The sequence below is a fragment of the Rhinoderma darwinii genome, chromosome 4 (assembly GCF_050947455.1).
Source record: "Rhinoderma darwinii isolate aRhiDar2 chromosome 4, aRhiDar2.hap1, whole genome shotgun sequence".
NCBI lineage: Eukaryota > Metazoa > Chordata > Amphibia > Anura > Rhinodermatidae > Rhinoderma > Rhinoderma darwinii.
The window spans coordinates 92721973-92737490 of record NC_134690.1 but is presented as its reverse complement, the minus strand read 5'-3'; the positions used below and the strand labels follow the sequence as shown (position 1 = coordinate 92737490).

General features: G+C 40.9%; 1 protein-coding gene across 13 annotated transcripts in view; it reads left to right on the top strand.

The window, feature by feature from the left end:
- The first annotated feature begins 685 nt into the window (after positions 1-685).
- The window catches only part of KIF1A (kinesin family member 1A), a 149081-nt gene continuing 134248 nt past the window's right edge, over positions 686-15518 (top strand). For 11 of the 13 annotated variants that reach the window (XM_075861348.1, XM_075861347.1, XM_075861346.1 and 8 more), the window contains exon 1: positions 687-945. The gene's annotated coding sequence lies outside the window, so the exon portion shown is untranslated. Of the gene's footprint in view, positions 946-15518 lie in introns of all 13 variants that reach the window. The other 2 variants (XM_075861350.1, XM_075861349.1) reach the window with 2 other exon arrangements.

The following is a 15518-nucleotide window of genomic DNA, read 5'->3' as shown; positions in this document are numbered from 1 at the left end:
ATTAGTTTCATTCTGGTTCCTACCATCCCCAAGTATATGTAGGTTTAGTCCCAGTTCTGGGTGTATGTGCAGCGTGGGGAACCACCTTATAGAGGTCGCCTTGTCTTGGCAGGTGGGCTCATACAATTTGATCAAAATGTGCACTAAGAACCTCACTATTGTATGTAGATTCAGCAGCAATGCATATTTATTTATATTTAGTGGTTACTGTGAGATTAGAGATTAGTTACCGTATAATTATCTATGCATGAACATCTATCTTTACAGATAAAATGTACAGGTATCTTTACAGGTAAATACATATTGTTTCCTTATCAATATCTACCGATATATCTGCTATCTATCTATCTATCTATCTATCTATCTATCTATCTATCTATCTATCTATCTATCTATCTATCTATCTATCTATCTATCTATCTATCTATCTATCTATCTATCTATCTATCTATCTTATATTTACCTATCTGCATATCTATGTATTATCGATCTATCCGTCTGTCTATTTTCTAGTGTCAGTCTGTCTGTCTGTGTATGATGAGTCTGCGCTGGTGATGGTGTAGTATCTGCACTAACGTCACAGCTCTCTCCTCAGCACCGCCGGTGGCAGCAGCATTGCTCCTTCAGTATGCCTCCCTCTCCCCACCTGCTCTTCCTCTCCCTCCTCCTCCTCCTCCCTTTTCTTTTCTCCATCTCTGCTGCTCTATGCATTCCAGCCTCAGCAGCCTGACCATCCCTCCTCCCCCACAACACCACCTCAACCAACCAGCACTGACAGGCAGGGCAGGGACCCGGAGGGACAAACAGGAGGCACAGGACAGCAGCACACACATACACACTGGGAGCTGTGACACAGCAATAGAGCATTGCCATCAGCTGTCAGTCCAGGGAAGCCTGTCTTGATGCTCTACCGCAGAGGGAAGCAGTGACACAGAAGACAGCCAGGTACCGCCCTACATCCCTGCGTCTCCTTCATCCTTGTCTCTTGTATTCTCATCCAACCGCTTATATGCCTGACACCCAGAACTGCTATTTGTTTAACTGTAAATCTATGGATTACTCTTCTCATGTATACTGGTATCATTCCTGCATCCGTGATACATTATACGTGGACGCATTTCCTCATCCTTGTCCTTTCCTCTGCTTGTCCTTCATATCTTGTCTGTACTTTCATTCCTACGTCCAATCCTCTATGTCCCTCCATCCTGCTTGGGTGATCTTCACCACCATCTTTCCAGCCAGTCCTTATTTTTCTTCTCCTTCCATTGCTCTCCCTTCTTCCTTGCTCCGTCTCCCTCCCTTCTCTCATTCCCATGGGGCATTCCTGCACCAGGCGTTTAACCCATTCGTCACTGCAAGGGCCTTTGGTGCACCATTGGCCATTTATTAATCTGCTATCGCTTCTTGTCTGTGAGGTCTGGCCAAAATGTCAAAGGTTATGAAGATACCTCGATAAATTCCGTTATAACCGGTGATGGCTCATAAATGGGTCTTTGTAGGTCTTGTACAGTTGCTGTATGTGGGCGATTGTCAGTGTGTCTTTGCGTGATGCATTCCCCACCAGCTTTCTCTTGCTTTTTGCGATACTATGTAATATCACTTTTATATAGCATATACTTAGTGCATGTCTATATAGCACATCCATAATCTAAAAATGTAATGTATTGTACTTCCAAAACAGACAGATATTTCTGTGTATGATCTGAATCCCGGTTTGCTTGTCAATATCATGTATGTTTTATGATGTCTTCTGCTATTATATTATGACTGTCCGCATGGATCTATTGAATGAAATGCTTGTCTTTGTGTCTGTTGTGATTTTAATGTGACGTATCATGTTGAACAGCTAGCACCTTATTTTTCTTGGTCCCCACCCGCCATTTTTTGCTGAGTTCAGGCTTGTAACACTACAGCGTCACACCTGGTCAGTAATTATCGAAATGAATATACACTATGCATGATTGGGTGGGTCAAGGTGGGGTAGTAACCACCCTCTAGGGGTATGACACGGCAAACTCCGGTGTTCAGCCCGCCCATTGCGCTTGCTTCCCATTTCTGGCAGATAATGGTTTCACAGACAGCACAGGGAGAGGTTCTGGGATGAAAGTGATGATGGCTGGAAGGTTCAGCGGGGAGCAGCTATACAATGAATCAAATTCTAATAAGGAAGAAATTGCTAAAGCGATACTCAGCTTATGTGTCTAGATGCCTGGCGTCATCACCTGCTATTTGTATACCAGAGAGATCGCCCCTGTATAGAAATAAGCTGCAAATATGACTGGGCCTGCATATTGTACACTGTCACAGAATGGATTAAAGAAATTGCATGTTGCCGTTTTTTTTATTAGTATTATTAATAAAAACTCAATTCATTGAAAGTGTTGTTGAAGATAAACATCGGTCATATAAAACATTTTTTAGCATTTGAATGAAATAAGTACTTTGTTGTAAAATGAATTCCGAAATGACAAAGCTTTAAATATACTGTGATGGTTGTGCTCTGGGTAACAAAAATAATTTTTAGATCTCTGGAATACATTTGAAGCAGAACACAAAGTCATTAAGCCTTTGTACTAAATGGTTACCTATGTACCCAGTAAAGCTTCTTCTGAAAGGGATTTGGGGATATTGGTGGACATTATACCTAACTTTAGCAACTAGTGCCAGGCAGCTGCTGCCAAGGAAAATAAAATCATGGGATGCATCAAAAGAGGCATTGATGTATATGACAAGAATATAGTTTAGCCTCTATACAAATCACTAGTCAGATTTTTACATGGTATACTGTGTACAGTTTTTGGAACCTGTGTATATGAAAGACATAAGCTGAACTGGAGTGGGTGCAGAGGCGGGCAACCAAAATTATTAAAGGGATGTGTGGATTGCAGTATTAAGAACGTTTATCAAGTTTGGGGTTACTCAGTTATGATAAAAGATGGCATTTGGGGCGATCACCTTAATATGTACAAATATATCAGACAGAGAGCTGTCAAATGATCTTTTGTTACCTTGGCCTGTCACCATAACAAGGGGGCAGCCATTATGTATAGAGGAAAGAAGTTTTCTACTTTATCATAGATGGGCTTTTTTTAATTTTAAAAGCAATAAGACTTTGTAACTCTCCCCAAATGGATGTTTTTATGGTTAATTCATTGAAAAAAATCCAAAAGGACCTTGACCTTTCTTGAAAGATATAATATCACAAGTTTAATGTACTAGATTGCGGAGATGGGTCGTTGATTCATGGATCCATGTTTGTGCAATGTCTCCATGGCAGTTGAGTGGTTAGTAATAACCTTGCTTATAGGTGATCAGCGTTGATGCCAGTCTGCCCTACAGTTCACTTACTAGTACAGTTACAGGTTAAAGGGGTTTCCCAGTCCTAAGAAATTGATGGCCTATCCTCAGGATAAGCCATCAATACCTGATCAGTGGTGGTCCGATTCCCTGCACCCCCGCTGGTCATCTGTTTTGAGGGCCCCGAATGCTCGTACAAGCGCTGCTTCCCCTTCATTTCAAACTGCTTATACTGTGAAGGGTGACACCCTTGTAGTGGCGGTTCACAGTATTACAGTCATCTCCCATTGAAGTAAATGAGAGAAGCCTGTAATACTGTGAACCACCGCTACAAGTGTATCGGCGATTCACAGTAACAGCAGGTAATGAATGAAGGGAAAACAGCGCTGGTACCAGCACTGTGCCCCCTTCAAAACAGCTGATTGTATCGGGAGTAGGACCCCCACCGATGAGGTATTGATCGCCTATCCTGAAGATAGGCCATCAATTTCTTAGGATTGGAAAACCCCTTTAAAATCTATAACCCAATCACTTTCAGACTCCCATTGGTCTGTACATGAGGCCATCAAATGTTGTTAAGAATGTATCACTTTCATTGTCAAACATGACACAATGGCATACATGACTGGAAGTTTTGCAGCATGAATTATTCTAAGAGTGGAAGGATGGATCAGCCTTGGGAACTACCAAGGTCCCAGCACTCCAACACAATTATAGAAATAAACTTATAATAATTATGGTAGCACTTAAAATGACTCTTAGACTTTTAAATTTCTTGTGATACTACTGACGTAGTCAGTATGGCTGTATACAATTAGAAAGGTCAGTGTCATTCCATGTTATGCTATTTTCTGATGAATCATATAAAGATTTATGTAATAAAATCATAGTCTGATGTGAGCACCTACATGATAATTGTATAATGCTAAATGCTTTAAAGACTTGTCCACTCATGTCCCGGCATTTAGACGTCATAGGAAGAAACCCCTCTATCAGCCACAGTGGATAGTCATTCTAGTCCAGGACTCCATGTAACCCTACATTGTGAATGCGCCAGCAGGTTCCCCTAGTGATAACTCACTGATCTCAGGGGGTTCCAGTAGCTAAACCCCACCATCAGCTCAATGTCAGGGAGCTGCCTTGGGTAAGTGAGTTTTCATAGGTGGGCACCACCTAAGAGTCGAAGCTTGGTGTTAGGGAAAAAAACATGGCAGGTTAATATATGCCAGTGTGTATAATTTGGCAATATTTGATCTAGTTTGTCCTAGACGCCATCCGCCATCTCCTTCATAACTTAATGTAGGTACCTGTAGACTCTAATGCCATATTCTACCTCTGGAGCATATTCTATGTAAGTTAATTCCATACATTTGTTACTATAACACTTCTTGAATATGTAAAATATATCCACTGTGTAAGAGAGTGTATATGTGGGGTTAATGTTTCCTTGTACCAAAGCAGATTTGGCAATACATGGTGCAAAATTTTAGCAACTATCAAAAAGATGAGGATGATCGAACCTTGTATTTGCAGGTTTTGTCAATTATATATTTCATAAGCATATTTTCCATCATATTAAATACAAACCTCTCAATGACCCCTAAATGTAGTTCACGTATCACATGTTGACCCGAAGTGTGCTCTCCAAAAGGGGTCAAGGTCCCCCATGTAGTGGCCATAGACATCGTTTGATGACAGTTCTTGATTCTGATTCCTCTGTTAAAATTCTCGGCATTAGGGCAAGGAGAAATAATTTTCGGCTATATGCCTCTCTGGTGAAATTAAAGGAATGGACAGGAAAATTTAATTTTGTCAGATTGTTGCCCAGAATGGCCAAGGCCCCATAGACAATATATTCTCTATGGCCATCTTTACTCTCATCTGTGCCGTATGAATGTCTAGTCTAAGTAGACTGTAAACTTTTCCCATTCATTTTCAATAAATTACAAATAAAACTATAAAAAAATGTCTGTTGGTATCAGGGAAGGAACAAAAACATAGATGGGACTATACGATTTGTTTATAGTACACATGTATAGACATGCGGCATGATATCCACCACCAAGAGGATAATTTAGTGCGCAGGCCAAATTTCCAGTTCTGACCGGGATCCATAAGGGAAGGAACAAAAACATTGACATGCTGTACAAAAAAATTCTGCGCAAATTTTAGTCTGTGACGTGGAAAAAATCCTCTGCAAGAATAATGATCTTGTTCATTATTCTCGCGGATTCTGCACAGAAAAGCTGCAGATTAGCCCCATTGAATGACAATGGGGCTAACCCTGGTGCGGATCCGCCGGCCCATCCGTGGCAGAAAACTGTGTGCCAGTCTATGTTTTCTGCTGCAGATCTTTTGTAAAAATACACGTCAGAATTTGCCATAGGCAATGTATTTTATGAATTTATTTTCATATATTTCATTCTGTATAGACAATTACACTGAATACAGAGCATCTAAAAACATCTTTGCTTGAAATGACATATAATTAGATTTTTTTTTTTTTTTTTTAAGAATGTATTGTTGTGTAGGTATTGGGGCTTGTCCACACGTAACAGAATTGCTGCAGAAAATTTCTGCAGCAATTCCGCAGAAACTATTAGGATTTACGCTGCAGAAAAACCGCACCATTTTCTGCGTTTTTATTAAAGAAAATGCGTATTTTGCAGCGTTTTTCTCAATGTTGGGAAAAACACAGCAATTTAGTTCTCTTTCCGCAGCAGAAATTGACATGCTGAGGTACGAAAAATACACACCGCAGGTCAATTTCTGGTCGGAAATTTTACGCAGCGTGTGGATGAGATTTGTTAAATCTCACCCACTTTGGTGCTATTGTACTCTGCTACGTATCTTCCGTTCTAAATTCCGGACGGAAAATACGCAGCAATTCCGCGTGGGACAAGCCGTTGGTCTGTGTTTAGCTGTTTGTATGTACACACCTTCTATTGAAAAGGTATAATGACTGCTTTCTGGTCCATGGGCTGGGTTTTATATTGCAATTCAACTCCATTCAAGTGAAATGGGCTGAGCTGCAATACCAGAAACCATCTATGGACAAGTGTGGTGCTGTTTCTGGAAGTGGACATGTTTTTCTAACCTCATACAAACCATCTCTTTTTTCATACAACCCATTTATCTCTCAAAAGGAAATTTTAATGAGAAATTAGGTATTTTAAACTTTAATAAAGTTAATAAAGGGAAAACGAGATTGAATTAATGATCCATCTCAATATTTACTTATGGATCCCGGTCAGAACTGGAAATTTGGCCTGCACACTAAATTATCCTCTTGGTGGTGGATATAATGCCGCATGTCTATGCATGTGTACTATAAACAAATCCTATAGTCCCATCTATGTTTTTGTTCCTTCCCTGATACCAACAGACATTTTTTTTATAGTTTTATTTGTAATTTATTGAAAATGAACCACAGGCTAGACCTGATTTAGCGGCTTCTTCCATAAGAGACAGTAGAGTGCACCATATTCTCGAATACTTGGGCGACATGTTGATGAATGTGACACGCAGAATGATAACGACAGCAACAGTTTTAAGCAATTCTTTATTATGTATAATATTTATATATACATTTTAATGAATTTTAGGATGCTTTAGGTGTGAACGTGAAAACTTGTTAAAAGAAATGACCAAATTAATCAATCAATTTTTTATAAAAAAATAAAAAATAAAAATCAAAGTTTCCATGTAATCAAGTAAATGAAGCATTTATGTTCACCCTGGTATCAGGTAAATGAGTCAAATAGGAAATAAAAATGCAAAGTAATACACTTGGGCCACTGAGCACAATGACTGCATACAGGATAAATTACATAATGACTCACACATCAAAGGGACCTGCACGCAATGTAAAACAACAGGTTGACAGACATTGTTTGGAGCGAAGTACTTGGGAATTCAAGTGTATATAAAGATGTTCATAGATGTACTGCAGGATAGACTAATACAACCAATAACGCTCTATGATGATGATGATGATGATGATGAAACCGATTTGCAATCTTCCAAAATGATTATTTCATTGGTCACAAAAATCATAAAATAATTTCACAAAAAGAGTATGTACACCAAATATGCTACTTAACAGAGAAGACATGCAAAGCTGTGATGTTCAACTTAGTAGCATATAGAAGGTGGTGTGGAAGGGGTTCACCAGGCAGGGGGCGGTTTTTCATACTGATGCCCTATACACAGGATAGGTCATCAGTTTATGATCGGTGGGGGTCCGACACCCGAACCCCGCACCGGCCAGCTGTTCCGGCTGTCTCCGGGCGCCAGAAGCTATACAGTGGTTGGTGCTGGAAGAGGAAGGCTCCGGTCACAGTAGTCAAGTGAATAGGAGCAGAGCTGCAGTACCACAGCACGGCCACTATACAGTGACCAGAGCCAGCTAAGCAGTTGATCGTGCGGGGTCTGGGTATCGGACCCCCACGATCATATACTGATGACCTATTCTGTGGATAGATCATCAGTATGAAAAACCGCCCCCTGCCTGGACAACCCCTTTAACCCAAAACGACCCCGTTAACCCCTGGTAGTAAGTTATGGCCACTACTTCTGCTGCCTCTACTGCCTTGTTGTCTTTGACATTAATGATGTATGTGAGCACACGGTCTGTAGCATAATATTTTCTCTATAGTTTTCTTGTAACTTTGTAGGGTAACTCTAACTTTTAAGTAATTCTGAGAAAGATGTAAATTGACAATCTATAGATTCTATAGTCTAAATAGAATTGTTCCTGAATAATGTTTAGGCAGTAAAGATACATTTATAGTCCTAATAAGTAACGTGGTTTACACCATGCTCTTCTTAATGGCGCTCACGTCAAGCCGCTGCCCTGGCCAAACCATTTTTTTTTGTGGAACTTTCTTTGTCATGCTGAAGGACCTGTATCTAACTATTGCAACAATGTTAGGCCTCGTTCAGATTTGTGTTGGAGGATTCATTAGGGGCCCCCGTCACAGATCCGGCCAAGAATACCGGAAACAGTGCAGCATGCTGCGCTATAGTTTCCGGTAAAACTATGAACACCCCAATGGAAACCTGACGGAACCCATCAAAGTGGTCCGGCGGCTGACGATGGTGTCTATGGTGCAACGGAACTGTCGCCTCTGGTTTTCCCTTGTTCTGCTCCTCTGACAGAGCAGAATGTCGCTGCAGAATTTACTATGTCCCTTAAAAACAGGACTATCTGCAATTGTCTATGAGTTCCAAATCAACTAGCGGCGTTCAAATGTGCCTCTGCCATGAGTGGCAGGACGTTACTTTATTTAGCACAATACGAGAGTATGCGTTACCCTCATACTTAGGGCTGATTCAGACGAACGTGTTTTGCGTCCGTGCCGGCCGCGTGGTTTTCACGCGGCTCTCGTGGACCTAGAGAAGTCTATGGGGCAGTGCAAACAGTCCGTGAGTTTTGCTCAGCGTTAGTCCGCTGCGTAAAACTCGCGGCATGTTCTATGTGTCTGCGTTTTTCGCGCATCACGCACCCATTGAAGTCAATGGGTGCGTGAAAATCACGCATGCCCCACGGAAGCACTTCCGTGGGACAAGCATTATTCGCGCAATAACAGTAAAAGAATGAATGTAAACAGAAAAGCACCATGTGCTTTTCTGTTTACAAACATCCAAACGGAGTGTCATAAAGATGGCAGCTGCGCGAAAAGCACGCAGCCGCACCTCCATATGAACGGGGCACACGGAGCTATCAAGTGCCATTTGTGCACGCAAAACGCCGTGGTTTTTGCGTGCGCACAAACGGCAGATTCGTCTGAATCAGCCCTTACACATATACATTCCACATATGGTATAATACAGAATCGTCCAATCTTGTCTTAGTGTGTATCTTTAGCCCAATGGAATACAAACGTCATTAGGTTTTTAGTCATGGCAGACTTTGTAATTAAATAGCAGAATACAAAGGCAATTGGGTCAAATACCATAAGTCTTGAAAATAGAATATCCATTCTCCTCTGCAAGCCATTTACAGCTGCAACTGTCTACAATTAATCTTTCTGGCAGCAATTTATGTTCACACATAATGAAGTCATATTAAAAAAATATCTTTGACAAGAACAATGGAAAGACCCAATGCAGGTGTGAACCGAGCTTTAGAGGCAAACAATATTTATACTGTCATGACTAGGGGCTATTAGCCTGTTTACAGCGTAGCCCCTCATGGTAACACGCCGCCCCCCCCCCTTTTTTCCTGCTGTTTTCCTTCAGTTCCTTTTATGGTCATTAATTAAAGGTCATTTGGTTTAACCCTCTTTTTCCCCTATTTTTATTTGGTACTTACCTGTATGAGGTCAAGTTCAGGTCAGTGGTGCCCCACCCACTTGGTCTTGGCACGCACAGGTTCTGGAAAATTCCTATGTGGCGGGAAAATCTGGTGTTTTCATTGGTTCCCTTTGGTAAAAAAGCGGGAATTTTGAATATATATTCCCAGGTTTTGGAGTGGTCTGCTGCCCGTCCGAGTTGGATGAAGAAGAGGAACATCATCGCCCCGCCCCCCCTCCCTTTTATTGTCGCGGTATCTTGTTAGTGGGGGGTTAGTCGCCCAGTTTATGGGTGGACAAGGTTATGAATTATTGGTATCATATTTATTAGTTTTTAATATTTATTAAAATATTTGGTATTTATTACAAGTTTAATATTTATTTATTCTATTTATTATGTAACCCCTTAATAAATACCGCGGCCATTTTATTCCATCTGCATTGTCTCTTGGTCTTTATTTATTAATCACGTTTTTAGTATGTGTGTTTGGAAGGTTGGGTGGCGCTTGTGTTACCATGCAGTGTAGCATTAAGATTTCCCTTGAATGGAATGGGCCTGTGCCAATGTTGCTACCAGAAACAGTTTGGAGTAGTGAGTGTTACTGCCAAAGACAGACAATTTTTGTGCACAGGGTGCCCATGTTCTTTAACCTTATGTGGCTTACCTTTTTGTTTCCACTCCACATTTATGTTTGGTTGGGGGCAGCTCACTGACTTGTAGGTCAGGGGTCATCCTATGATCTTCAATATGACAAATGTTAACTTCTGTCCTAGAGATTAAATGATTTGACTTTATGCATTTGATAGACAGGTGTGAGTGACATTGCCGAGCCCACTAATATGTATACATAAACACACATATTTCCGCTTGCAGTAAAAAGAAGCGGCATGTCATTTCTTGCCGGGTTTCCGCCTCTTAGCTCATTCGCAATCTTACTTTACTTTCTTTCTATACTTTGGAAGTCCCTTATAATTTATTCTCCATAGAACAAGAGCATTTGAGTCATTGCTAGCGGCTGAATTAAATGGACAGCACCAGCCTGAATTGTTAATTGCCACATAACCGTCAGAATGGTGGTCTGCTGGTGAACTGTACTGTAACGTCTGGCCCAGTGACGCATGAGAATGGTGTAATATGAGGGACGCAGCTGCAGCTTCATTGATTACTTCATAGGGTTTCAGTTACTTGAGGTTACTCAGTAAACCTTGCAGTGTCCTTTCAAAGATGGAATCTAGACGGTTCCGTCTTGTAAATGGGAAAAAAAATCAATATAGCAAATAGACTATGTATATATTTAAAGTGTTGGGTCACCTTTTGTAAACGAATACATATATATGTACATGTATATACTCTATATATAAAGTATATACATGTACATATATATATAAGTGTTAATAATTATTTTTTTTCAATTAACAATATACAAAGTGAATGAACAGATGAGAAATCTAAATCAAATAGTCTGGTTGGCTCCAAATTTATTCTGCAGCAGGAAGACAAGCCCAAACATACAGCCAATGCCATTAAGTCCTGGAAGTGATGATATGGCCCCCACAGAGCCCTGATCTCAATATCATCGAGTCTGTCTGGGATTACGTGAAGAGAAAGAAGGATTTGAGGAAGCCTACATACACAGAAGATCTGTGGTTAGTTCTCCAAGATGTTTGGAACAACCTCCCTGTCGAGTTCCTTCAAAAACTGTGTGCAAGTATAACTAGAAGAATTGATGCTGTTTTGAAGACAAAGGGTGGTCACACCAAATATTGATTTGATTTAGATTTTTCCTCTATTCAATCGCTTTGCATTTTGTTAATGAATAAAAAAAAACTATTAACACTTCTATTTTTGAAAGCATTCATTGTAACATTTCTCCACAACTGCCTAAATTTTTTGCACAGTACTGTTTATAAATAAACATTATTATTTTGATTTCCATTCTCCTTCAATAGATCTACATTTGGCCCATGGGATTATAGTTATACTTACCTTCTACTTGTGCAGAAAGGATAAATATATTGTGCACTATCTGCACCCAAGACTGCGCTCACACCTGTGTTGGGAATTCCGTTTTTCTGTTCCATCATAGGAGCAGAAAAACGGAATTCAGGCTGTGATGGATACATCACACGACGGACACCAAGGGCACCAGGCACATACCATCGATTTATAATGGGTTCCGTTGTGGTGTCCATCGTTTTGATTGGAAGAATATTGCTGCATGCCACGCTTTTTTTTCTCGACAAGTATGATATCTGCGACAGAGGCTTCTTGATAGGGCCTCCAATGCAGAGGTGCCTGTCCTATAGGGTACATTTGTATAGTTCCTAATTGTTGGCCATAGTCACACATAGGTGAAGAAGGTAGTGATGTAAATAGATCACTATCTCAGACTGACAGATATGGGGATAGCAGAATGGAAGGTGGCTTGTTTGAAGACCTTCTAGAAGGGTTGGTTAGAAGGTAAATTTGTAAATGTCTGACCGGGAGTAAGGTGGATGGCCAGGGCGGCACCTCCCAACCCTAACAGGGAGGGAAATTAGTTCCCTGGACCACCCGCAGAGTAATGGCACAACTGGGAAAGGAAAAACGCCCTACTGTTGTAACTGTCAAATATTCAACATTGACTCTCTTGAGGAACAAAGGATACAGTACTTTATGGTTGCAGAGAACAGTTCAATATGCGTAATGGTACTCTATACAAAAGCACAATGCTTGATAGCTACAGTTTAACACTAGAATGGAGCCTTGTCCATCTTGCCCCTGTACTGCTACATCTGGTTGTTCCACGTCCTCACCTTGCCCGGTTCTTCTGAATTCCGGTAAAAACTTCTTAGGCCTCATGCACACGACCGTAGTGTTTTTCTGGTCCGCAAATTCCAGGACCGTGTTCCGTGAAATGTCATCCGCAGTTCATCCATATGTAATCCGCAGTTCATCCGTATGTAATCCGCAAAATGCGGATGAAAAAAAAAAAAGCCTAGGTAAAACAGGATGACGACAGAACTCATTCCCGGTCGTCGCCTAGCAACATTTCCGCAAATCCGCAAACTGCGGATGACACACGGAGGTGTATCCGCAATTTCCACGGGCCCATTGACTTCTATTGGCATGTCCGCATCGAATTTGCGGCCCGTAATAAGACATGTCCTGAGTTTCTGCGGCACGGATTTGCGGACATGCGGAGACCCGTGAAAACACGGATAGTGTGTATGGGCCCATAGAAATGAATGGGTCCGCAATTCTCCCATGGATTTGCGGAGGAATTGCGGACGCAAAAACACGGTCGTGTGCATGGGGCCTAATCCTTACTCCATCTGCAAGGTTTTCTTTTGTTTGGCTAGATCTCATCGAACTTGTTACATTGTATGCATGCATTTATGCTTTGAAGTTGATCCATCATCATCATTATCATTGTTTACATATCTTTTGCCACTGGTGTTTTTTCCCCCACTTTTTTTTTAAATTTGATTGTATCCACGATGACGTCATTTACATCAGTTGTGGTCAGTGCAATTGATTGCTGTTGTTTGGCGGTTTTTTACTTTGATCTCCTCCCCCTCACCCACATGTGTATTTAATATGTTTGTTCTACCTTGCTTTTACGTTTATTTGGCCTGATGAAGACACAGGTTCCGTGTTGAAACGCGTTGCCCTAAACATATCCACCCATTATTATTACTCCTCTTCCAATCCTTCCTTTGTGTAGCGCTTTCCTATATCCATTTTTTAATATATATTTATTTTAAAAAATCTATACCTTTTTTAAATGGCTATTTTTTGCGGCACAATACAATTGATGCCGGCATCTGGATATTGAAAGCTGCAACCTTATTTTACTTTTGCCTACATCCCTAAGTTGTACCTGCCAGTACATACTTTTTTAGGTTAGTGTTTTAACTTACCATCACTTGAATTAACTTACCTATCAGGTTTATCTTGCACCATGTGGCGCTGTGTACGTTTTTTTTCTTCCCAGACACCATTGTCCATCTTGCAGCGCAGGGGCTGGCTCGTCCACCCACAGTCGGAAAAAATAAATCTGTCCCCGCGATTCGCAGTACAGAACTTTCACTTCACAGTTGCCTGGGCATACCTTCTCTCTAGGCCTTGAACAATGTCTCGTAAGCGCCTTAACGTACTTCCCCTGCGACAGTTTCATTAATACGGTCTCCTATTTGGCAGCTCTCGTCCTGCCCAATGCAGCCAATAATCTGACTCCAAAAATCAGGACCACAGCTTGACCTGGTTATCCCACCTGACTCAGTCCTCTCACTGACCCTCTTGTCCAGTCAACCAGCGTGACGCACCAACTTGACTTCCCCATTGGCGCCAAAACACCTAGATATATAACTAATATTAAGATCTTCTCTAGGAGCCTTGTGGTGCTGTGAGGGCATACGTAGGTACCCGGGACCTAATACCCACCATCACATGGTCCAATTTAAAGAAATATACACATTAATATATGTAGACCATGTTATATCAACCCCGGACGAAGGCAGTTGCCGAAACGCGCGTCGGGTACAGACATCTCTTTCACGCTTCTTCCATGTCCACCGGTATGTTTTATAACCTTTTCTTGTTAGACAGCTGTCATTGAGCTTTTTATGTCATTCCTCTGTCATCTTTTGTGAGACCATGTGCATTGTACATCTGACTTTTCATTGTTGATCCTCCAGCATTCACATTAGGGTTCTTGTTAGCCCTTCAGATTCACTCAGACAATCACTGCATTTGCCCATCTGTATGTACATGTAACTGTTGTTGTATGCCCTCATATAGGCGGGCTAGTACATACATACACTTCTGTTGGATCTCATTGGACTGTTCCTCTTGTCGTAACTTACCTCGGCTCCATTAGACGCAGGTCTGCATATATACCTACATCATCCTTGATGTTTTAACCACATGTTTAGTGCTCAGATAATTACTTGATATTTACATCCGGTGCGTGATAGATTTGATGTCTTTTTAATTGAGTGACTCATTCCCTGTTCCAATTTTATCTTGTTATGTTTTCATGTCAATAAAAATTTTGTATCTTTTTTCATAAATTTCATGTGCTTGAGTCGATCATATTTTCTTGGATTCATCTCATGTTATATTACCACCTGTAAGAAAGAGAAACACTCCAAATCAAACAGCAAGACATCACAAACACGTCTTTTGCTCCTTCACTATATATTATAAGAGAGTCCTTGGCAACTACAGCAATACCGCTCCAGTAGAAAATAACCACCATGTTATTTAAAAAGACAGTACGACAAAAAAGTCCAGTCTTCTCTTCCACCGCTTAGAACTTAGTGGGTGTATTTGCTTGCATTGTGCTATGCTAAATCACATATGTGAGTCTTAAACGCAAACTCGTGGGGTATATCTCTGGAATAGGAGGTTCTATGTTTGAGGTCTTCAAAAATCCACCAGCATGGATACCACTGCCCTATAGTTGTCATTGATGTTGTATGTTCTCCCGTTACCTCGTCTGCATTCTGCCAGCTGCAAAAGTGTACGTGGGTGTTGTGTATTTAGGCTGTGTATAAGGTATAGCCACTTGTGTGCGTGATACGAGGGCACGAGGAGGTTTATTACCCAAACCACACTCAAAATAACAAAAAAGCTTTTCTCTCTGTTGCATAAGATTATCGTCATGCTGTGACCTCATCCACAACCCATAACTTGTAGCGACAGCTTTAATGTCTTACTGTAGCTTCATCATTCATTTAGTGTTATGTTATACATGTGGATCTTCTCACACTCTACATCACCAGTCTATATTACATCATGCCAGTATGGATGCTTACATATAGCTTAGCTTTTGTAAGTTTTCCAATTTTTGTTAGGACTCTGACACTGTATTCTCGTCATTGCTTGCTCTGGAATCTGCAGAAGTTTTTCCATTTCACGGATACATGGCTTATAATGTA